Source organism: Lissotriton helveticus, chromosome 7 (assembly GCF_964261635.1).
Source record: "Lissotriton helveticus chromosome 7, aLisHel1.1, whole genome shotgun sequence".
In the NCBI taxonomy this organism is placed as follows: Eukaryota; Metazoa; Chordata; class Amphibia; order Caudata; family Salamandridae; genus Lissotriton; species Lissotriton helveticus.
This window is the reverse complement of record NC_136068.1, coordinates 6194251-6219564: the sequence shown is the minus strand read 5'-3', so window position 1 is coordinate 6219564 and position 25314 is coordinate 6194251.

Genomic DNA, 25314 nt, shown 5'->3' with positions numbered 1-25314 from the left:
CCTGGGGTGATCGACACCTGGCGGAGGAGAGCCGTTGACGATTCCTTCTCCCATTGACTCGCCAAGTGGTCACTCTGCCTCCTGGGGGGAGGTTGGTGCCTCGATGTCGGGGCCGGCCGGGCCCAGGGTTAGGGTCGAGTGGAGGCCACGCGGCCTCGTGCTGCAGTGCCCCAAGATGGCGGCCGGGTCGATGTCGTGGTGTGGATGGTGACCCGGGACAGCTGGGTCCGGCGCTGGTGTCTTGTAGTGGAGGGATTGCAGGGTACTTCGGGTGGTCGGTTGGGGACTCTGGCTGGGGATGCAGGGAGAGCCAGGGTCCCGGTCCCATTGCGGGGAGGGGGGACAGCCCGAACATGCGGCCTGTCCAACAGAACACCACCGACAGCGCTGAGGAGTACTTCAACTGTCATTCCATGTTGTGGTTTTTATAGAATTCACTACGACACCTCTAAATACAGGACAATTGCAAAGCCTCAAAACAAGACAGACACCGAACTTGTAGTCTTGAAAAAGGTGGAAGAGAAATACGTTATATCCACCGAAACGCGTCGACGCCCAAAATCTAGTACAATTCAAACCTTCACCTCCTGTGTTGATTTTCAAGTTTCTGTTTACAAGACCAGGGAGAGTTTAAATTGAAGCATTGAATGTACACCTTGTATTTTACAATTTATATGTTTTGCAACTTTTGTCTGTCCGTTTGATTGTGCAGGTCACAAGAAATTGTCCAACTGTCTTATGAGTTCATGAAAAATGTTAATTGTTTTTTATAAAATGTATGACGTACAACTGTAAATTTGTTCATATTTTTGTCATTTTAATAAATGTTTTTGTATCCTGGGAAGTTAAACGTTTTGTGCCTGTGATTCCATCAATGAATACTCTATAGCTAGATCTTAGGTAGATCGAGTGTAAGGTTCAAGGGAATGGTCTCATCTTTTCAGGTTTAACACCCTATTTCCCTTGTCTATTCCAAGGGGTCCCTCTCTCTCTTTTCTACTCATTCATAAGAAACCCAGGAGCGCGCATGTGTCCCCACTTATGCGCGAGCTGCATTGGCTCCCAGTAAGGGAGAGGGTGCACTTCAAAGGGTTATGTATTGCACATAAATCGCTTTATGGTAAGGCACCAAGATACATTAAGACCCGCCTGATTCCATACAAACCGGGTAGGGCGCTAAGATCTGCGGAAGCAACCCTTCTTTTCCAACCACGCTTCAGACTGGCGACAGTGGGTGGTCGGGCCATCTCTAACACCCTCCCAGCAGTCTGGAATAATCTACCGGCGGATCTGCGTAAGGAACCTAATTTGTTGTCCTTCCGGAAGAAGTTAAAAACCGTTCTTTTCCAGAAGGCCTGGGGTGGGCTATAACTGTAGGGAAGGGCCCTTTCAGGATTTCTGCTGTGCTTACTGGACAAGCGCTTAGAGACCCCTGGGTTATAACGCGCTATATAAATCGAATAAAATAAATAAATAAATAAATTGTTCTATGTGAGGGAGGCTTGCACCGCTGCTGCACGTGATGCGCTGGTATTGTTCTATGTGAGGGAGGCTTGCTCTGCTGATGCTTGTGATGCACTGTTATCATTCTGTGTATGCGAGGGAGGCTTGCACCGCTGCTGCTCGTGATGCACTGTTATCGTTATGTGTATGCGACGGAGGCTTGCACCGCTGCTGCTCGTGATGCACTGTTATCGTTATGTGTATGCGACGGAGGCTTGCACCGCTGCTGCTCGTGATGCACTGTTATCGTTATGTGTATGTGAGTGAGGCTTGCACCGCTGCTGCTCGTGATGCACTGTTGTCATTCTGTGTATGCGAGGGAGGCTTGCACCGCTGCTGCTCGTGATGCACTGTTATCGTTATGTGTATGCGACGGAGGCTTGCACCGCTGCTGCTCGTGATGCACTGTTATTGTTCTGTATGTGAGGGAGGTTTGCACTGTTGCTGCACATGATGCACTGTTATTGTTCTATGTGAGGGAGGCTTGCTCTGCTGATGCTCGTGATGCACTGGTTTGTGTGTTTGAGAGCAGCTGGAGTTTCTTCACAGTAGTCCTCATCTCTTCTTTGAGGTTGGAAGCCTTCCATCTCTGCTGACCCTCTTGTACTTGTCGATGTGTCTCGTCTGGTGGCGCTGCGAGCTGTCCTCCCTGTAGTGATCTACCCCGGACAGGGCTGGTACCGTCCAGTGTTCACCTGCCATGTGAGTCCTGCGGCTGCCACGTCATCGCTGCCCCCTCAGCTATCCTTATTTTTTTTCAGAAACAAACCTTCAAAGTCCAAGGTGCATATTATCTAGGAGATACGATAATTATCGTAAATTGCGCTTAGCGCGATTTACTCTATCGCTGGATTACATCCTCGTGGTAGCGAGGTATCAACAACGTTTTGCGGACTGGCGATGTAATTCCAGCGATAGAGGCCACTTCTCTGGAATAGCGCGTGAAATCCAGTGATGGTTTCACAGCGCTAAGGAGAAGCTTGCTGATAGGAGAGTGTGGACCTAACCTTGCAATCCACCTCCCATTATCAGTATGCCTCAGTCACTTTTAAAGCAGGCGTTACATTCCTGCAATAACCGCGGTTAGCATGGTTATTTATATCGCTTAGCGGGTCTGCTGCATGGCTTGCTAATATCGCGACGCCGTGTTAGCGAGCATTCCCTTGTTGTTTTACAAAGGAACGCCTACTTTGCATGTCACTCGCTATATTGATCGCTGACATGCAAAGTCGCCAGGAAACACGCGCTAACGCTTGTTAGCGTGTCCTTGATGATATTGAGATAATAAAATCGCCGCTTTTTCAACGCTATGTGCCGAAAAAGCGCTATATCTCTCTTGATAATATGCCCCCAAGTTTCTTTCTCAAAACAAAACAAATGTCCCTGTTGGGGTAGGAGATTTTTTTCTTCCCCTCTGGGGTTTGTGGTCTGTTGTACCCTGGGTCCAGCACGCCTTGCGTGGCAGTGCCAGGGAGGAACCCTCCGTAAAGTTGACATCGGCCGGTGTCATGAGCCGCGGGGAGAGCGAGGAGAGCAGCATGTCTATGGCGGTCCCTACGACCCCCGTCAGGCTCTAGGCCCTTCTTTACCTTGGGTTTGCGTTGCCCTTGCGTCCCTCAAGGGGGCGCAAGTACAACACAAAACCTGAATGATATTTCCCAAGCCACCTTGTGTGGCTTGGTAAATGTGGAGGGCCCAGCGCCGTCGCTGCCTTGCGTCGCTCTGCCCCAGGGAGGCGTTGCATGGGTGGAGTGTGGGTGGAGTGTGGGTGGAGCGTGGGTGGAGCATGGGTGGAGTGTGGGTGGAGCATGGGTGGAGTGTGGGTGGAGTGTGGGTGGAGTGTGGGTGGAGTGTGGGTGGAGCGTGGGTGGAGTGTGGGTGGAGCGTGGGTGGAGTGTGGGTGGAGCGTGGACGGAGTGTGGGTGGAGTGTGGGTGGAGCGTGGGTGGAGTGTGGGTGGAACGTGGGTGGAGCGCGGGTGGAGTGTGGGCGGGTGGAGCGTGGGTGGAGCGTGGGTGGAGCGTGGGTGGAGTGCAGGTGGAGCGTGGGTGGAGTGTGGCTGGAGAGTGGGTGGAGTGTGGGTGGAGCGTGGGTGGAGCACGGGTGGAGTGTGGGTGGGTGGAGCGTGGGTGGAGCGTGGGTGGAGCGTGGGTGGAGTGCGGGTGGAGCGTGGGTGGAGTGCGGGTGGAGTGAGGCTGGAGAGTGGGTGGAGTGTGGGTGGAGCGTGGGTGGAGCACGGGTGGAGTGTGGGCGGGTGGAGCGTGGGTGGAGTGTGGGTGGTGTGTGGTTGGGTGCGGGTGGAGTGTGGGTGGAGTGTGGGTGGAGTGTGGCTGGAGAGTGGGTGGAGTGTGGGTGGAGCGTGGGTGGAGCACGGGTGGAGTGTGGGCGGGTGGAGCGTGGGTGGAGTGTGGGTGGAGTGTGGTTGGGTGCGGGTGGAGTGTGGGTGGAGTGTGGGTGGAGCGTGGGTGGAGTGCGGGTGGAGCGTGGGTGGAGTGCGGGTGGAGTGCGGCTGGAGAGTGGGTGGAGTGTGGGTGGAGCGCAGGTGTTGTATTTTGGTTCATTCTCAGATTTACCTTGAGTGACAGACCTGGCAATGTGTCAGAATGCTCCCCCCGCGGGCCGGCGCAGGAGGAGAAACCTGCTGATTTCTGCTCCTTGTTTTCCTCTTTCTTTCTTTGCATTCTGCAGCTCACATAGAAAGAGGAAACTGAGGAAGGTCTCCAAAACAATCCTGCGACCAGCGCAGGCAGAGAGCAGGGACGCACAGGGACAAGTTACAAATGGTGCATTCACGCCCTGTCTCTGAGTGAAGCAAGGCGGCTGCTGCAGTGTGTGAAAGGAGGCCTGGTGTGTCCAGTGTGTGTGAAAGCAGGCCTGGTGTGTCCAGTGTGTGTGAAAGGATGCCTGGTGTGTCCAGTGTGTGTGAAGGGATGCCTGGTGTGTCCAGTGTGTGTGAAAGGAGACCTGGTGTGTCCAGTGTGTGTGAAAGGAGGCCTGGTGTGTCCAGTGTGTGTGAAAGGAGGCCTGGTGTGTCCAGTGTGTGTGAAAGGATGCCTGGTGTGTCCAGTGTGTGTGGAAGGAGGCCTGGTGTGTCCAGTGTGTGTGAAAGGATGCCTGGTGTGTCCAGTGTGTGTGGAAGGAGGCCTGGTGTGTCCAGTGTGTGTGAAGGGATGCCTGGTGTGTCCAGTGTGTGTGAAAGGAGACCTGGTGTGTCCAGTGTGTGTGGAAGGAGGCCTGGTGTGTCCAGTGTGTGTGAAAGGAGGCCTGGTGTGTCCAGAGTGTGTGAAAGGAGGCCTGGTGTGTCCAGTGTGTGTGAAAGGACGCCTGGTGTGTCCAGTGTGTGTGGAAGGAGGCCTGGTGTGTCCAGTGTGTGTGAAAGGATGCCTGGTGTGTCCAGTGTGTGTGAAAGCAGGCCTGGTGTGTCCAGTGTGTGTGAAAGGATGCCTGGTGTGTCCAGTGTGTGTGAAAGGATGCCTGGTGTGTCCAGTGTGTGTGAAAGGAGGCCTGGTGTGTGCAGTGTGTGTGAAAGGATGCCTGGTGTGTCCAGTGTGTGTGAAAGGATGCCTGGTGTGTCCAGTGTGTGTGAAAGCAGGCCTGGTGTGTCCAGTGTGTGTGAAAGGATGCCTGGTGTGTCCAGTGTGTGTGAAAGGACGCCTGGTGTGTCCAGTGTGTGTGAAAGGACGCCTGGTGTGTCCAGTGTGTGTGGAAGGAGGCCTGGTGTGTCCAGTGTGTGTGAAAGGAGGCCTGGTGTGTCCAGTGTGTGTGAAAGGATGCCTGGTGTGTCCAGTGTGTGTGGAAGGATGCCTGGTGTGTCCAGTGTGTGTGGAAGGAGGCCTGGTGTGTCCAGTGTGTGTGAAAGGATGCCTGGTGTGTCCAGTGTGTGTGAAAGGAGGCCTGGTGTGTCCAGTGTGTGTGAAAGCAGGCCTGGTGTGTCCAGTGTGTGTGAAAGGAGGCCTGGTGTGTCCAGTGTGTGTGAAAGGAGGCCTGGTGTGTCCAGTGTGTGTGAAAGGAGGCCTGGTGTGTCCAGTGTGTGTGAAAGGATGCCTGGTGTGTCCAGTGTGTGTGAAAGGAGGCCTGGTGTGTCCAGTGTGTGTGAAAGGAGGCCTGGTGTGTCCAGTGTGTGTGGAAGGAGGCCTGGTGTGTCCAGTGTGTGTGGAAGGAGACCTGGTGTGTCCAGTGTGTGTGAAAGGAGGCCTGGTGTGTCCAGTGTGTGTGAAAGGAGGCCTGGTGTGTCCAGTGTGTGTGAAAGGAGGCCTGGTGTGTCCAGTGTGTGTGAAAGCAGGCCTGGTGTGTCCAGTGTGTGTGAAAGGATGCCTGGTGTGTCCAGTGTGTGTGAAAGGAGGCCTGGTGTGTCCAGTGTGTGTGAAAGGAGGCCTGGTGTGTCCAGTGTGTGTGGAAGGAGGCCTGGTGTGTCCAGTGTGTGTGGAAGGAGGCCTGGTGTGTCCAGTGTGTGTGGAAGGAGACCTGGTGTGTCCAGTGTGTGTGAAAGCAGGCCTGGTGTGTCCAGTGTGTGTGAAAGGAGGCCTGGTGTGTCCAGTGTGTGTGAAAGGAGGCCTGGTGTGTCCAGTGTGTGTGAAAGGAGGCCTGGTGTGTCCAGTGTGTGTGAAAGGAGGCCTGGTGTGTCCAGTGTGTGTGAAAGGAGGCCTGGTGTGTCCAGTGTGTGTGAAAGGAGGCCTGGTGTGTCCAGTGTGTGTGAAAGGATGCCTGGTGTGTCCAGTGTGTGTGGAAGGAGGCCTGGTGTGTCCAGTGTGTGTGGAAGGAGGCCTGGTGTGTCCAGTGTGTGTGGAAGGAGACCTGGTGTGTCCAGTGTGTGTGAAAGGAGGCCTGGTGTGTCCAGTGTGTGTGAAAGGAGGCCTGGTGTGTCCAGTGTGTGTGAAAGGATGCCTGGTGTGTCCAGTGTGTGTGAAAGGAGGCCTGGTGTGTCCAGTGTGTGTGAAAGGAGGCCTGGTGTGTCCAGTGTGTGTGAAAGGATGCCTGGTGTGTCCAGTGTGTGTGAAAGCAGGCCTGGTGTGTGCAGTGTGTGTGAAAGGATGCCTGGTGTGTCCAGTGTGTGTGAAAGGAGGCCTGGTGTGTCCAGTGTGTGTGAAAGGAGGCCTGGTGTGTCCAGTGTGTGTGAAAGGAGGCCTGGTGTGTCCAGTGTGTGTGAAAGGAGGCCTGGTGTGTCCAGTGTGTGTGGAAGCAGGCCTGGTGTGTCCAGTGTGTGTGAAAGGAGACCTGGTGTGTCCAGTGTGTGTGAAAGCAGGCCTGGTGTGTCCAGTGTGTGTGAAAGGAGGCCTGGTGTGTCCAGTGTGTGTGAAAGGAGGCCTGGTGTGTCCAGTGTGTGTGAAAGGAGGCCTGGTGTGTCCAGTGTGTGTGAAAGGAGGCCTGGTGTGTCCAGTGTGTGTGAAAGGAGGCCTGGTGTGTCCAGTGTGTGTGAAAGGAGGCCTGGTGTGTCCAGTGTGTGTGAAAGGAGGCCTGGTGTGTCCAGTGTGTGTGAAAGGAGGCCTGGTGTGTCCAGTGTGTGTGAAAGGAGGCCTGGTGTGTCCAGTGTGTGTGGAAGGAGGCCTGGTGTGTCCAGTGTGTGTGAAAGGAGGCCTGGTGTGTCCAGTGTGTGTGAAAGGAGGCCTGGTGTGTCCAGTGTGTGTGGAAGGAGGCCTGGTGTATCCAGTGTGTGTGAAAGGAGGCCTGGTGTGTCCAGTGTGTGTGAAAGGAGGCCTGGTGTGTCCAGTGTGTGTGAAAGGAGGCCTGGTGTGTCCAGTGTGTGTGAAAGGAGGCCTGGTGTGTCCAGTGTGTGTGAAAGCAGGCCTGGTGTGTCCAGTGTGTGTGAAAGGATGCCTGGTGTGTCCAGTGTGTTTGAAAGGAGGCCTGGTGTGTCCAGTGTGTGTGAAAGGATGCCTGGTGTGTCCAGTGTGTGTGAAAGGAGGCCTGGTGTGTCCAGTGTGTGTGAAAGGAGGCCTGGTGTGTGCAGTGTGTGTGAAAGGATGCCTGGTGTGTCCAGTGTGTGTGAAAGGATGCCTGGTGTGTCCAGTGTGTGTGAAAGGAGGCCTGGTGTGTGCAGTGTGTGTGAAAGGATGCCTGGTGTGTCCAGTGTGTGTGAAAGGAGGCCTGGTGTGTCCAGTGTGTGTGAAAGGAGGCCTGGTGTGTCCAGTGTGTGTGAAAGGAGGCCTGGTGTGTCCAGTGTGTGTGAAAGGAGGCCTGGTGAGTCCAGTGTGTGTGAAAGCAGGCCTGGTGTGTCCAGTGTGTGTGAAAGCAGGCCTGGTGTGTCCAGTGTGTGTGAAAGGAGGCCTGGTGTGTCCAGTGTGTGTGAAAGGAGGCCTGGTGTGTCCAGTGTGTGTGAAAGCAGGCCTGGTGTGTCCAGTGTGTGTGAAAGGATGCCTGGTGTGTCCAGTGTGTGTGAAAGGAGGCCTGGTGTGTCCAGTGTGTGTGAAAGGAGGCCTGGTGTGTCCAGTGTGTGTGAAAGGAGGCCTGGTGTGTCCAGTGTGTGTGAAAGGAGGCCTGGTGTGTCCAGTGTGTGTGAAAGGAGGCCTGGTGTGTCCAGTGTGTGTGAAAGGATGCCTGGTGTGTCCAGTGTGTGTGAAAGGATGCCTGGTGTGTCCAGTGTGTGTGAAAGGAGGCCTGGTGTGTGCAGTGTGTGTGAAAGGAGGCCTGGTGTGTCCAGTGTGTGTGAAAGGATGCCTGGTGTGTCAAGTGTGTGTGAAAGGATGCCTGGTGTGTCCAGTGTGTGTGAAAGGATGCCTGGTGTGTCCAGTGTGTGTGAAAGGATGCCTGGTGTGTCCAGTGTGTGTGAAAGGAGGCCTGGTGTGTCCAGTGTGTGTGAAAGGAGGCCTGGTGTGTCAAGTGTGTGTGAAAGGAGGCCTGGTGTGTCCAGTGTGTGTGAAAGGAGGCCTGGTGTGTCCAGTGTGTGTGAAAGGATGCCTGGTGTGTCAAGTGTGTGTGAAAGGAGGCCTGGTGTGTCCAGTGTGTGTGAAAGGAGGCCTGGTGTGTCCAGTGTGTGTGAAAGGAGGCCTGGTGTGTCCAGTGTGTGTGAAAGGATGCCTGGTGTGTCCAGTGTGTGTGAAAGGATGCCTGGTGTGTCCAGTGTGTGTGAAAGGATGCCTGGTGTGTCCAGTGTGTGTGAAAGGATGCCTGGTGTGTCCAGTGAAAGCAGGCCTGGTGTGTCCAGTGTGTGTGAAAGGAGGCCTGGTGTGTCCAGTGTGTGTGAAAGGAGGCCTGGTGTGTCCAGTGTGTGTGAAAGGAGGCCTGGTGTGTCCAGTGTGTGTGAAAGGAGGCCTGGTGTGTCCAGTGAAAGGAGGCCTGGTGTGTCCAGTGTGTGTGAAAGGAGGCCTGGTGTGTCCAGTGTGTGTGAAAGGAGGCCTGGTGTGTCCAGTGTGTGTGAAAGGAGGCCTGGTGTGTCCAGTGAAAGCAGGCCTGGTGTGTCCAGTGTGTGTGAAAGGAGGCCTGGTGTGTCCAGTGTGTGTGAAAGGAGGCCTGGTGTGTCCAGTGTGTGTGAAAGGAGGCCTGGTGTGTCCAGTGAAAGGAGGCCTGGTGTGTCCAGTGTGTGTGAAAGGAGGCCTGGTGTGTCCAGTGTGTGTGAAAGGATGCCTGGTGTGTCCAGTGAAAGCAGGCCTGGTGTGTCCAGTGTGTGTGAAAGGAGGCCTGGTGTGTCCAGTGTGTGTGAAAGGAGGCCTGGTGTGTCCAGTGTGTGTGAAAGGATGCCTGGTGTGTCCAGTGTGTGTGAAAGGATGCCTGGTGTGTGCAGTGTGTGTGAAAGGAGGCCTGGTGTGTGCAGTGTGTGTGAAAGGATGCCTGGTGTGTCCAGTGTGTGTGAAAGGAGGCCTGGTGTGTCCAGTGTGTGTGAAAGGATGCCTGGTGTGTCCAGTGTGTGTGAAAGGATGCCTGGTGTGTGCAGTGTGTGTGAAAGGAGGCCTGGTGTGTCCAGTGTGTGTGAAAGGATGCCTGGTGTGTCCAGTGTGTGTGAAAGGAGGCCTGGTGTGTCCAGTGTGTGTGAAAGGATGCCTGGTGTGTCCAGTGTGTGTGAAAGGATGCCTGGTGTGTCCAGTGTGTGTGAAAGGATGCCTGGTGTGTCCAGTGTGTGTGAAAGGAGGCCTGGTGTGTCCAGTGTGTGTGAAAGGAGACCTGGTGTGTCCAGTGTGTGTGAAAGGAGGCCTGGTGTGTCCAGTGTGTGTGAAAGGATGCCTGGTGTGTCCAGTGTGTGTGAAAGGAGACCTGGTGTGTCCAGTGTGTGTGAAAGGAGGCCTGGTGTGTCCAGTGTGTGTGAAAGGATGCCTGGTGTGTCCAGTGTGTGTGAAAGGAGGCCTGGTGTGTCCAGTGTGTGTGAAAGGAGACCTGGTGTGTCCAGTGTGTGTGAAAGGAGACCTGGTGTGTCCAGTGTGTGTGAAAGGATGCCTGGTGTGTCCAGTGTGTGTGAAAGGATGCCTGGTGTGTCCAGTGTGTGTGAAAGGAGGCCTGGTGTGTCCAGTGTGTGTGAAAGGAGGCCTGGTGTGTCCAGTGTGTGTGAAAGGAGGCCTGGTGTGTCCAGTGTGTGTGAAAGGATGCCTGGTGTGTCCAGTGTGTGTGAAAGGATGCCTGGTGTGTCCAGTGTGTGTGAAAGGATGCCTGGTGTGTCCAGTGTGTGTGAAGGGATGCCTGGTGTGTCCAGTGTGTGTGAAAGGATGCCTGGTGTGTCCAGTGTGTGTGAAAGGATGCCTGGTGTGTCCAGTGTGTGTGAAAGGAGGCCTGGTGTGTCCAGTGTGTGTGAAAGGATGCCTGGTGTGTCCAGTGTGTGTGAAGGGATGCCTGGTGTGTCCAGTGTGTGTGAAAGGATGCCTGGTGTGTCCAGTGTGTGTGAAAGGATGCCTGGTGTGTCCAGTGTGTGTGAAAGGAGGCCTGGTGTGTCCAGTGTGTGTGAAAGGATGCCTGGTGTGTCCAGTGTGTGTGAAAGGATGCCTGGTGTGTCCAGTGTGTGTGAAAGGTGCCATCACTGTGCATTTCAATGTATGCATCCACATTAAACGTACACAATCCTGTGTGGTCTCCCAGCACCTGTAATGTCCAGCCCTTGCCGCTGCCCACCGGGGCCTGACAGCATGTATACATTCCTCCAAGATAAGCATTGGTAGCTGCAGGCTGTCAGAGCTCTCAGCCCCTCCCCCACTCCAAGGAATGGATTCTCTGGTATTTTTAGACTCAGAAAAGAGCTGTCTGTGCACAAGGAAAGTCATGAGAAAGAAATAGCAGAGTCCGAAACTAAAAGCAGATCACAGGGTCAGGCAGGCACAAGGCTCCTCACAGGACAGAAGAAGGCAGAATATCACAGGCAGCAGACACACACAGACTATCACAGGGGATAGACACACCATCACAGGCAACAAGCATGGATCCTGTGTCATGGGGACAGACACACACAGAGTGTCCTAGGGTGCACACACACATTATCACAGGCAGTACACATTAACTGGGTGTCACAGGGGATAGGCGCACACAGTGTGTCAGAGACTACAGACACACACAGAATCACAGACAACAAACATGAACTGTGTGCCAAAGGGTACAGACACACATGGCTCGACTCACAAAAGTAAACTTACACTTTTGTGCCTATTTACTACATTTCAATATTCACATAGGTAAGTTAACACTAGTAAAGTTACACTTTTAGTCTAAATGTATCTTTGTGAGTACCGAAAAGTAGTAAGCTTTTAAGTTTACCTTTGTGGATCAGGCCCACAGTATCACCCGCAACAAGCATGAACTGTGTGTCAGAGGAGACGTGCACACTCAGGGCCTCATTTATGAGAAGTGGCGCATCCCTGCGTGAAAGCAGCGATGCGCCACTTTTCACAGCGCCCTCCTTGCGACATGCTGGATGCGTCATATTTACAGTATGACGCATCACGTCACAAGGAGTTACTGATTAGTCAGTATTTCTGACGTATCTGTAGGGGTATACAACGTTTACAACGCAATTTTTACAACGCACTACCATTACAACGAAACTGTTGGACCCGGCCTCGTGGCGTGGTTCACCTCTGTCCCTCCACACCCTGTGAGCGTAGGCCTGTACCCCGAGTCCCCTGCGCAGCCTCCCCATTAGTGTAGCCTGCAACCCGAGCCTGGTCGTCCTACCCAGTGACGCCTAGATCCCCCGAGACCCTTGACCAGGCCTGCCTTTCCCGCTCCTCGCCCGGCTCCGAGCGCCTAACCATGCATGCCCCACAGGGCCCGGATGCCATCTTCCCTTCCCGAGATCCCTGTCTCCCTGGGCCTAGCGTGACCCCGGCCCCAGCGAAACCCAGACTCCAAAGGCACGCCAGTCCCGGCTGGGGGGTAAAGGGCTCCCCGAGTGAGATAAGCCAGGGAGTTTCGATGGCACCTCCGGCCTCCCCTGAGGGGCTGGTTTCTGTCACACCTTTGGCCTCCCCTGTGGGCCAGTTTCGATCACCCCTCTGGCCTCCCCGAGGGCTGGCTCCAGACCCGCTGGGCGTCTGGGAATTCCCGGACCCATCTTTCAAAGGGATCAAAGAGCCAACCGCCGGACCTCGCCAACGACCCGCCCCCAGGGCCGGAGACCTCCGCCTGCGAGGGTCCGGAGGTCAAAGAGCGAAAGGACTATAACTGGGCCCGCCTGACAACTAGCGGGCAGTTGTATCTTGGACCTGAAGCCTGCTGATCTGATCGCGGCTGACCCTGAGAAGACTCACCTGGAACCTTTGAGCCCTGCTGACGCTGTCGCGGCTCAAGCTGAACTGAACCATCGGAGCCCTGCTGACGCTGTCGCGGCTCAAGCTGAACTTGTAACCATCGGAGCCCTGCTGACGCTGTCGCGGCTCGATCTCTAAAAGACCTCCGGAGCCCTGCTGACGCTGTCGCGGCTCGAGCTGAACTTGTAACCACTGGAGCCCTGCTGACGCTGTCGCGGCTCAAGCTGAACGGAACCATCGGAGCCCTGCTGATGCTGTCGCGGCTCGAGCTGAACTTGTAACCACTGGAGCCCTGCTGACGCTGTCGCGGCTCGATCTCTAAAAGACCACCGGAGCCCTGCTGACGCTGTCGCGGCTCGAGCTGAACTTGCAACCATCCGAGCCCTGCTGACGCTGTCGCGGCTCGACCTCTAAGACCATCCGAGCCCTGCTGACGCTGTCGCGGCTCTCACGAACCCCTCCCGATCGAGCCCTGCTGACCTCGTCGCGGCTCGAGGAGTACTCTGGTCCGGCTGGACCATCGAGACCACCATCACGACCGGGCCGACTCGACGAAGGTGAGGCAGCCAGTACGACCACCATCTCGTACCCCCCGGCTCGAGGATTGAGAGCTGTGCGCGGGATACGCCTCGTACTGACCCAGAGACTAACAGACTGTCCCGCTTCCCCCTTCCCGAATCCTCAGAGACTTAGTGGTCCTTTTGCCACTGTGTATATACGAGTGCTTCCTTCGTTATTTGCTTATATAAAGAACTTGTTACTAAAAACCCAACGGTGTGGTGTCTGTTCGTAGTGTGGTGTGAGCTCAGTGTGTACGATCCCAAACCCAAAGGCCTCCCCGGCGAGGACCTCACATCAAGACTCGGCAAGTTCTGTGGGAGAGGTGGATCTTGGGGTGTCTGGGTGAGCACAACCTGGCCCTCGGAGATTGCCCCTTCCAACATTGGTGGCAGCGTCGCGATAAGAACCTACGCCTAGGGATCGTACAGTACTGACACACTACCCGAACAAAGAGCAGCCATGAGCGTCACTACCGACAAGACCACCTTCCAGATGGAGCTTCTGGGAGACTATTCGCAACGTGAGCTCAAGCAATTCTGCAAAGATCTCCATATCCCGTCAACGGGATTAAACACCAAAGAGGACTTCCAACAAGCTCGAACAGCCTGGGTGGAGACCGGAGCCCAACCTCCAGCACCGACAGAAGCTGATGGAGGGGGAGCACCCCTGATCGAAACCCACTCCCCAGAGCAAGAAAGAGCAGAGTCCCCGACGCGGACTTACAGCCCCGAGAGAGGTCTGTCTCGAGAAGAGATGACCGACCGAGAACGCAACCGAAACCACGAGCTAGAACTAGCCCGTTTGAAAATGGAAGGAGAACTCAAGCTGGCCGAGAAGAAGCTAGCCATCAAGCAGCTGCGGCTGCAAGGAGAACTGGAGGAGAAGAAGCTCCAGCGAGAACATGATGGAAAGAAGCTCCAGCTGGAGCACGAGCGCAGCATATTGGAAATCGAACTAAAGGCCCGGAACGAAGGTACAAAACAGCAGCGACCCGAGAGTCTGGTCCCCCAGTGGAACCCAAGGTCCACATCCCCAAGGATGTGGTCAAAGAATATTATAAAAACGATGACATCCAGCAATGGTTCAAGGCCTACGAGGTAGCTATGACCTCACACCGAGTTCCGCAGAAAGATTGGGGAGCCGGGCTGTGGGGTCGATTCCTGAGTGAGGGGAGAGACACCCTACTCGACCTACCGTCTGCCGAACAGACCTCCTACAGCCACATGAAAGAGGCCCTCCTCACAAGGTACGGGCTCACTCCAGAAATGTACCGCCAACGCTTCCGAGAATGCAAGAAGATCCCCGGCACCACGTGGGTAGAATATGTCAATTTCTACAGCCGGGCCCTGGAAGGGTGGATCAAGGGCAGCAAAGTATCCACCTTCGAGGGGCTCATCGAGCTCATTGCGTATGAGCACTTGTCCCTGAATTGCTTTGTGGAACTCCGACAGCACCTCCTGGACAGCAAGTTGGCCGACCCCCGGAAGCTGGCCGTCGAGGCCGATCGCTGGGTGAGCACCAGAGTACCCTGGGGGCCCGGGGGGGGACACTGGCCGAAACGAACAAGGACCATCCCGCCCGAGGGGAGGAGGGGGTCAGAATAGACAGAGGGGTTCCCAGGGAGGGTCCCCGCGCAGTCCCCCCAGAAACCAGCCAGGTACCTCACCTCCCACAGCGCGCGCAGGGTTTCCCCCAACTAGGCCAGGGCCCCGGGTCAGCCAAGCCTGCTACCATTGCCAGAAACCCGGGCACTATGCCAATGACCCCCGCTGCCTCTTGTTCCAGAAGCCTACCGCTGCAGGGCCCCCAATGCGCCACATCACCTCCGTAGCCCTAGAAGAGGAGGGGGAGGAAGAGTTCGAGGGAGCTGAACCCGCAGCAATGATGTTAGTCTCCTTGGGTGATAGGGAGATGGTCCTCGGAGCTCCCCTACCCGACAACACAGAGAAGTACCGGCAGCAGGTGACTATCAATGGCCATCACATAGGGGCGCTCCGAGACACTGGGGCCAGTATCACCGCCGTCAAACGGCACCTCGTCACCGAAGCCCAGATTGTTCCCCACATCTCCTGCAGGGTGATCGCAGCCGATAACTCCGTCCGCACCTGCCGGATAGCTCAAGTCCCGTTCGAGTGGGGGGGCGTCTCTGGAGAGTTACGAGTGGCGGTCCGCTCCGACATGCCGGTGGACTGCCTGCTCGGCAACAATCTAGAGAGCTCCCCATGGCAGCGGGTTGAGAAAAGGACCCACTTGGAGATGGTGGGCCTGCCCGAGTGGGCCTGTGTGAGTACCCGGTCGTTGACCGCCCAAAGGACCGCCCCCGAAGGGGTGACCTTAGAGGCGGCCCCGGCGACCCCCGAGGACCCCGAGGTCCCTGAACCCTTTGAGACCCCTGAGCTATTCCCCGGGGAGAGCTTCCCCCCCGACGCAGGGCCCCTCGGCCCCGACGTCGAACCGACCCCGAGCTTGGACGACCTTCCTGAGCTGGCCCAATGGCGCCAGGAAGGGGGACCGTCCCGAGAAGAGTTCTGCCTAGAGCAGACATCCTGCCCATCCCTGGTGGGGCCACGGCAGCAGGCCGCCGCCCAGGCCGCCGGTGACCAGTCCGGCTCCCACTTTATCTATTGGGAAAACGGCCTATTATACAGCGAGCAAAAGTCCGCCGAGCTAGGGTCCGGCCGAGTGCTGGTGGTCCCCCTACGCTTCCGCGGCTTCCTCCTGAACCTGGCCCATGACATGCCCCTGGCGGGACACTTGGGACAAGACAAAACGTACCAGCGCCTGGTCACCCACTTCTACTGGCCGGGCATGCGCTCCGATGTGGAGGCCCACTGTAAATCCTGCCCCACTTGTCAGTCCAGTGGAAAGAGCGGAGGGAAGCGCAAGGCTCCCCTCCAACCCTTCCCCGTGGTCAGTACCCCCTTTGAGAGGGTGGGAATCGACATTGTGGGCCCACTCGACCTCGAACCTCCTTGGGGCACCGCTTTATCCTGGTGCTGGTGGACCATGCCACCCGATACCCCGAAGCCGTTCCCCTCCGAACGGTGACCGCCCCCGTAGTGGGGCGGGCCCTCATGGCTATCTTCTCCCGGGTGGGATTCCCTCGAGAGGTCGTCAGCGACCGAGGGACCAACTTCATCTCGAAATACATGAAGTCCCTTTGGCAACAATGTGGGGTGACGTACAAGTTCACCACCCCATACCACCCCCAGGGTAACGGTCTGGTGGAACGCTTCAACCGGACCCTCAAGGGAATGATCATGGGACTCGAAGAGCCCCTGAGGCGTAAGTGGGACGTCCTCCTTCCCTGTCTCCTCTTCGCGTACCGCGAAGTTCCCCAGAAATCCCTGGGGTTCAGCCCCTTCGAACTGCTCTACGGGCACCCCGTCCGGGGACCCCTCACCCTGGTCAAGGAAGGGTGGGAAACGGCGGCCCCAGAGCCCCCTCCCGATGTGTTTCGATACATTTTGGCCCTCCGAAACCAGACGAGGAAGTTCCGAGAGCTGGCCGAGGCAAACCTCGAAGCCAGCCAAGACGAAATGAAACGGTGGTATGACCAAAATGCCACTCTGGTCGAGTTTCAGCCCGGACAGCGGGTCTGGGTTATGGCCCCCGTAGAGCCCTGTGTCCTGCAAGACAAGTGGACAGGGCCCTTCAAGGTGGTAGAGCGCAAGAGTCAGGTGACCTACCTCATCGATGTAGAGTCCCCCAGGAACCCCTTGCGGGTCCTTCACGTGAACCGCCTCAAGCCCCACTTCGCCCGGTCCGAGTTGAGCTTGCTCCTCGCCACGGACGATGGGGAAGAAGAAGAAACGGAGCCTCTCCCCGATCTCCTGTGCATGAAAGAAAAAGATGGCTCCGTAGAGGGGGTGAGTCTCTCCTCCTCCCTCTCTCCCGAGCAGCGCGAGGACTGTCGCCAGTTGTTGGGACAGTTCTCGGACCTCTTCTCCCTCACCCCCGGCGTCACCAACTGGTGCGTCCACGACGTGGACACCGGGGACAGCCCACCGGTACGGCACCGAGCCTACCGCGTCCCTGACCGAGTCCGGGCCTGTATCAAGGCCGAGGTATCAAAGATGCTAGCTCTCGGGGTGGTCGAAGCCTCTGACAGCCCATGGGCTAGTCCCGTGGTCCTGGTTCCGAAGGCAGCCGCCCCCGGTGCTGTTCCCGATCTGAGGTTCTGCGTTGACTACCGCGGGCTCAACGCAGTCACCAGGACCGATGCGCATCCCATCCCCCGAGCCGACGAGCTTATCGATCGCCTCGGGCTGCTCGCTTCCTTAGCACGTTCGACCTGACCAGTGGATACTGGCAGATCGCCCTCACCGAGGGAGCAAAGGAAAGATCCGCTTTTTCCACCCCGGATGGTCACTACCATTTCCGGGTGATGCCCTTCGGGATGAAGAACGCCCCCGCCACCTTCCAGCGACTGGTGAACCAGGTCCTGGCGGGGTTGGAAGAGTTCACCGCTGTGTATCTGGATGATATCGCCGTGTACAGTTCCCACTGGCCCGAGCACCTCCAGCATCTCTGGGCGGTGCTGACCGCCCTGAGGAGGGCTGGTCTCACCATTAAGGCGAGCAAGTGCCAGATCGGACAAGGGTCCGTAACCTACCTCGTGCACCAGGTCGGAAGCGGCCTCGTAGCCCCCCTCCAGCCCAAGATCGATGCCATCGTGGCCTGGGAGGCCCCCACGACCCAGACGGAAGTGCGGGCATTTCTAGGGCTCACGGGGTACTACCGCCGGTTCATCAAGAGTTACGGCAGCATCGTAGCCCCCCTCACGGAGTTAACCTCCAAAAACCAGCCGAAGAAAGTCAGCTGGACCTCCGCCTGCCAAGAGGCGTTCGAAACGTTAAAAGACGCCATGTGCACTGCCCCCATCCTGCAGGCCCCCGACTACTCACAAGAGTTTGTAGTCCAGACGGACGCGTCCGAGCATGGCATCGGAGCCGTCCTGTCCCAGGTGAATGAGAACGGCCTAGACCAACCAGTGGCATTCATTAGCCGGAGGCTACTCCCTCGAGAACAAAGGTGGAGCACCATCGAGCGGGAGGCCTTCGCGGTAGTTTGGGCCCTGAAGAAGCTGAGGCCCTACCTGTTCGGTACTCACTTCCGGGTCCAGACCGACCACCGACCTCTCCGGTGGCTAATGCAGATGAGAGGGGAGAATCCCAAATTGCTGCGCTGGTCCATCTCCCTCCAGGGGATGGACTTCACTGTCGAACACCGGCCGGGCGCGGACCACGCCAACGCTGACGGCCTGTCCCAATTCTTCTGCCTCAGCGAAGAGAACCCCCAAGAGGATGGGTAGTTCTCCCCGCCTTCAGCTGGGGGGGACGCATGTTGGACCCGGCCTCGTGGCGTGGTTCACCTCTGTCCCTCCACACCCTGTGAGCGTAGGCCTGTACCCCGAGTCCCCTGCGCAGCCTCTCCATTAGTGTAGCCTGCAACCCGAGCCTGGTCGTCCTACCCAGTGACGCCTAGATCCCCCGAGACCCTTGACCAGGCCTGCCTTTCCCGCTCCTCGCCCGGCTCCTCGCGCCTAACCATGCATGCCCCACAGGGCCCGGACGCCATCTTCCCCTCCCGACATCCCTGTCTCCCTAGGCCTAGCGTGACCCCGGCCCCAGCGAAGCCCAGACTCCAAAGGCGCGCCAGTCCCGGCTGGGGGGTAAAGGGCTCCCCGAGTGAGATAAGCCAGGGAGTTTCGATGGCACCTCCGGCCTCCCCTGAGGGGCTGGTTTCTGTCACACCTTTGGCCTCCCCTGTGGGCCAGTTTCGATCACCCCTCTGGCCTCCCCGAGGGCTGGCTCCAGACCCGCTGGGCGTCTGGGAATTCCCGGACCCATCTTTCAAAGGGATCAAAGAGCCCACCGCCGGATCTCGCCAACGACCCGCCCCCAGGGCTTGAGTCCTCCGCCTGCGAGGGTCCGGAGATCAAAGAGCGAAAGGACTATAACTGGGCCCGCCTGACAACTAGCGGGCAGTTGTATCTTGGACCTGAAGCCTGCTGATCTGATCGCGGCTGACCCTGAGAAGACTCACCTGGAACCTTTGAGCCCTGCTGACGCTGTCGCGGCTCAAGCTGAACTTGTAACCATCGGAGCCCTGCTGACGCTGTCGCGGCTCGATCTCTAAAAGACCACCGGAGCCCTGCTGATGCTGTCGCGGCTCGAGCTGAACTTGTAACCACCGGAGCCCTGCTGACACTGTCGCGGCTCGATCTCTAAAAGACCACCAGAGCCCTGCTGACGCTGTCGCGGCTCGAGCTGAACTTGCAACCATCCGAGCCCTGCTGATGCTGTCGCGGCTCGACCTCTAAGACCGTCCGAGCCCTGCTGACGCTGTCGCGGCTCTCACAAACCCCTCCCGATCGAGCCCTGCTGACCTCGTCGCGGCTCGAGGAGTACTCTGGTCCGGCTGGACCATCGAGACCACCATCACGACCGGGCCGACTCGACGAAGGTGAGGCAGCCAGTACGACCACCATCTCGTACCCCCCGGCTCGAGGATTGAGAGCTGTGCGCGGGATACGCCTCGTACTGACCCAGAGACTAACAGACTGTCCCGCTTCCCCCTTCCCGAATCCTCAGAGACTTAGTGGTCCTTTTGCCACTGTGTATATACGAGTGCTTCCTTCGTTATTTGCTTATATAAAGAACTTGTTCCTAAAAACCCAACGGTGTGGTGTCTGTTCGTAGTGTGGTGTGAGCTCAGTGTGTACGATCCCAAACCCAAAGGCCTCCCCGGCGAGGACCTCACATCAAGACTCGGCAAGTTCTGTGGGAGAGGTGGATCTTGGGGTGTCTGGGTGAGCACAACCTGGCCCTCGGAGATTGCCCCTTCCAACAGAAACTTTTACAACGCAAAATCTATTACAACGCATGCATTTACAACGCAGTCATTACAACGCATGGCACTACTACGCACACCACTACAACGCATACCATTACAACGCAGTCATTACAACGCATACCATTACAACGCAAAACTTACCATCCAACACTTACCCTACTGTTGCACCCCCTGGAGTTAGAATAGTAATTTTAACCCCTACACTATCGAAAACTTTCCCTACTGTTGCACCCCCTGGAGTTAGAATAGTAATTTTAACCCCTACACTATCCAACACTTAACTTATATGCAATGTAATGTAATGCGTTGTAATGGTATGCGTTGTAAATGTAGTATGCGTTGTAGTGGAATGCATTGTAAAGGTAGTTTCTAAGAATTCGTTGTAATGGTATGCGTTGTAATGGTGTGCGTTGTAATGGATGTTGCGGTGTAAAAAATGCGTTGTAAAGGTATGCGTTGTAAAAGTGTGCATTGTATCATCATACATCCATCTGTAGGTGCAAAAGAGTTAGGGGTCATTGAGCCTTCAGATAGCCCCCCCACTCACCCCTAATCAGTGCATTAGTGTCTGTAAACTAATATGAAGTCACTATGCTTTTGCCATTATAAAATCCCTCGTGCAGCAGAGCACTGTGCAGCAGCGTCAAGCTCACATTGGACAGTGGAAGGTAGGGGTGGGCGGAATTTGCGTAATTGCGTTATGCAAATCTCCGCAAAATGGTAAATAATCTCCGTGAACGCGCAGAAATTCCCCGAACACGTGGAATTGCTTGTTCACAAATGCTTTTTTACTGTTCACAATCGCTGTTTGCATGCTCGGGGGGAAATATCTCACGAACAAGCATTGTGAGAACGCAAACAAGCAAAACATTTCGCAAAGTTGCGGAACGCTGAATTTTGAGCAATTTCCTGTTCTCCGCGGAACGCGAAATTACCCAAATTCTGCAAATTCCGCAAGCGGAACGGAATTTACCGCCCAGGCCTAGTGCAAGGTCACAATGGAGCACATACCACCTGAGTTTAGAGGCAACAGGGCATACAGCAGTTCTCCGTACTGCCTGTATTAATCAATAAGACTGGAGGTGCCCCCTCTATGTCTGCGTTGTAAATTGTGATCTTGCAGCCAATATTTTGACCTACGTAAACAGTGCCATCTCCTCTGAAACATAAAGAAGTAGAGGTCAGTCTCATGACAGTCTGAGGACTGATGGTGCTGTCTACCCACGTGTGACGTGAAAGGTTTTCATCCCAGATATGCACACATTTCCCCATTACATCCTCACTAACCTCAGTTCCAAGCAGAGATGTAATAAACATTCAGCTGCACTTGGGGGTACTTCTTTCCTCTCCTTTCATATGCAGATACCAGACATAAACTGACAGATGAGTGTCAGCATTATGGGTCATATTATTATTAGAGAATTATCATTGTACATGAGAAATATTAGGACTAAAGGATACATTGCTTTAGAAGGGCAAAATAGATAAAATCAAGATACAAAAAAATAAGCATAAAAACAAAATACATATCTTTTGTCAAAAAGCCCAAAGGTAGAGATGGAGGGGGGTATTTTTATGATAACAATCCCCCCTCTGTTCCATTCAGATTGTGTATGATGTTTTGTGAGATGCTGGATGTAGACTAACTTGGGAACAGTGAAACCTGGGCTTCCTGCCATTCACCTTGAGGGCAGTAGAGGTCACCTGGGCACCGTGTGGGGGTCGTTGAATCATCTTTCCTTCAATTTTTGGTCATAGTTTTTCAGAAATACTAAGGGCCTCATTTATGAGAAATGACGCAACGCTGCGTGAAAGCAGCGATGCGTGACTTCTCAGTGCGCCCTCCTTGCAATATACCTGATGCGTCATATTTACAGTATGACGCATCATGGCGCAAGGAGTTACAGATACGTCAGTATTTCTGACGTATCTGTATGGCGCAAAAGTGACGCATTGCCGGAGTGTGTCACAAAAGTGATGCAACTCCAGCAATGCGTCCTTTCACATGGGGAAAGCCCCATGTGAAAGGGCTTGCGTCAGTCTTACGCCTGCTGTGAGGCAAGCGCAAGATTTTGACGCAATGGAATCCTAGAAGTAACGCAGTGAAATCTCATAGATTTCACTGCGTCACTTCTACGAGGCTTTTTGCGGGGGAACGCCCCCCCTGCATACATTATACCTGATGCAGGTATATTGTAGCGCAGGGGTTTACAAAGTGACGCATCTGCTTAGATGCGTCACTTTGTAAATAGTGCGCAACAGGAGGTATGTTTTACGCCGCCGATGCGTCACAAAAAGTGACGCATCGGAAGCGCAAAACTGACGCAAGGCCTCATAAATGAGGCCCCGGGTCTCCTATGTGCACAACTGGGACGTCGACCTCGGAGGAGGAGCGCTTCTGTAATGTTAGGGTTTCCCCCAATAATGACTCCACACGATGCTTAGTAGGCAACTTTGGTTTATTACTCATATGCCTAAAGAGCGCCGAGCCGATCTGCCGTTGCTCTCGGCTTTCGCGCCTACAAATGCGCGATGCGCGCGCAGCCCCAAAATGGCCACCGGCACCTCACGTCACGGCGTGACGTGCAGCAACTAGAGCGCACCACCACATATCTCCCCTTTTTCCAACAATGAAACATTTAACTTACAGTCCGCCGTTCATGTCAAAGTCTCGAAACCTGCCCGGTTTCATCAGCACTCTTCCCCTTCGGGTCAACCTCACCGGAGTGGACGGAGTCTCCCTCACCTGAGTCTCTACGTCCATTTCTGCACTTCCCTGCGCGTCCGCACTTTCTTTTATTCTCCTCATGTCTCTTTCTCGCGCAGCTCCCTGGCTGCCCTCATCATTTCTTTCTCCCAGCTGTTCTCCTCTTTCCTCATCCAGCTCTGCACCTACTTGTTCCTGCTCTACATTCTTTTCCTCCATGTCTCCTTGATCCGCTCCGCCTTGGCACCATCGTAGGACTCTGTTGCATCTTGCCATGCGATCCTGAGACCATACGTTTCCGTCGCTTAGTAGGGCCGCCCTGCCCAACACTTCCTTGACCTGCATGGGTTTACTGTACTTGCTGTCTCCCTTTCTTTGTAGCGTGGCTAACTTTACTCGTACCCACTCTCCTTTTTCCAAGTCCGTCTCTCTCACATTTCTGCGGCTGTTGTAGTGCCTCGAGTAGATGGCCTGAGCCTTTTCCAGGTTGGCTCGTACCACTGCGGGGGACCACTCGCTCGTTATGAGTTTATCCTTTCACATGCGGTTGTCCCGGGTGAATGGTTCACGGCCCCTCAGAATTTGGAAGGGGCTATACCCTGTGCCTGTGGGGGTGATTCTGTACGCCCATATCATGTGCAATATCTCCCTTTCCTAGTCTTTGTTGTTGGAGATAGCTGCCTGCACTGACCCCATCACCACCCTGTTAAATCGCTCCACTAAGCCATTCCCGGACAGATGGTAGATGGACGTATGTTTGGCTAGGATACCATTCCTCTGCATGAAGTTGCTCCACTTTTCTGACCTTAATTGGGGGCCATTATCACTCAGGATGGACTTAGGAATGCCCTCTCTCACAAAGGTGTCAGACAAGAATTTTATTATGGTATCTGTGTCCATTGCTTCGTCCACTGTCAATTCTGGCCATTTAGAGTATCTATCCATGAGGACGCACACGTATTTCTGCACTCCTTGTCCATCCAGGATCGGACCTTGGATGTCCACCGACAACTCTTCCCACGGATTCTGTGGGGGGTCAAAGTTTCCTATTGCCGGGCGTAGCAGTTTGAGTGTCTTATCTGCCCCTTGGCATTGCAAGCAGTCCCTGACGTGTCTTTCGTCTCGTACGTCCATCCCTGGCCACCAGTAGTTTTGTTTGGTCCTCAGCTTCATTTTTCCTATCCCCAAATGTCCTTCATGGAGCATGCTTAGTAATCTGGGGATGATGTTTTCCGGGGGGATGACTTTCTCTCCCCTGTACACGAACACTCCTTGGTCGTCCATCGACAATTCTTCCCTGACCTCGTAGTATGGCTTGAGATCTCCACTGATCCGTCTTTTGTCCGGCCATCCCTTCGTGATATATGATTTCACTTCTTTTATGGTTCGGTCTTCTTCATACGCTTCTTTCCATTCCTGGTTCCCAATTACCTTTTCTTGGTCTTCCGTGAGTGCTACTAACTCATCCATTCCTGTTTGGTCATCCACGCTCTGTTCCATGGCCGCCGCCCTGCTTAAGTAGTCTGCCACTCTGTTCTTGTTGCCTGGGATGTACTCTACATCGTATCTGAATTCTAGTAAAAAGTAAATTTTGCCATGTTCTGTGTCCCTACGCATCATCCATCATATGTTATCTGTGCATGATTAATATGCATATGTATTCCCTATGTTCGATTAATGACGCAATTACAGTTGTGCCCACCTCTAGTATGTCAGTTTCCAGTTCTCGTGAATACTACGAATATCAGGCCTATGTAAAGCTACGTTGCCACGTTTCTCAGTGTGCACGTTATTTCATTGTAAAGCCCCCGTTCCTAGGCCTCAAAAGGGCCCGGACACCAGATTTCAGCTCCTGTCTCCTGAAGCCCTCGCTGAGGAGCGATACAGCCCCCACCTGTGTTCCTGACCCTTCACTTACTTCCTGCCTCGCAGTGCCCGGCTCAGCCTGGCTCTGCCTCTGAGTCTGCCAAGAGTATGTTATGATTCCAGTTATCAGTTCAGTCCTCCTTCTCTGCATTCCTAAGCTACTGAACTGCATCAATAGTTCCCGTCATTGTCCAGCCTTCACGTCTCCACGTTAGAGAAATACTGCATTTAATGGTCATTTAATATTCTTCATCACGCACTACATGTAGAATAATGCATGCACCAGTCTTAGAGTCTGTTAGCCTTTCCCCTCCTGACTTATAGTTTATATCAACATGTTCTCTAAAACATCAGATACTAGATACCGCTTAGGTACATGTCGCCCTGACTCTCCAGACTTTAGTCTCTGCTCCTAGCACAGAGTTCGAAGCCCCCAGCTTCTCCTAGTAATACGTCATTGCCAGTTTGCGCGCACCATCAGGTCAGAGGTCCCGGCTCCTTAGGTAGCCCCCTCCATGTTTCCGCCCCATTCATGACATATTCTGTTACGTTTGCATCACATGTCTATGTATACGCCCTGTTACACCTACTTTCACCCTTATCTTTCGCGACTGCTACGCGTCACGCCTATTGCTCCACCCACTGCTACGCCTATTGCAATGTAATGCTATGTGTTTGCGATATGTATATATGCTCATGTACTGTTATTAAAAAGTTATCCTGGTCCTTGTCCCGATTCTGCCCCCGGCAGCGCTGCCATCCTATTCCTGTGCAGGTTGTCCTGTTCCTGTCCTTATGCTGTATTAAACCTGCAAAACTCCTACTACCTCGAATCTTGACTCTTATTTATTGAGCTATCTGTTATTCATTTATTCATTGAAAAATAGAGGTATTATTTATTTATTTACCACATAATGGCGCCCGAACAGGGACTTGCCCTTTCCCCACGCGTCGGTGAAGCCACGCCGACCCCCTGACCCTCTGCAGTCGTGACGGAACTCTTCTGCGCACCGGCAGATATTTCTGCTTCAAGTATCCCTCAGGCCCACGGAGGAGACGGAGGAGGCGGTCCAGCATCCAGACGAGACGGTGGAGGAACGCGGCGAGTCCCGACCAGAGCCCAAGCCGAGAGTCCAAGGTCTGAGGTATCCGGAGGCCCACC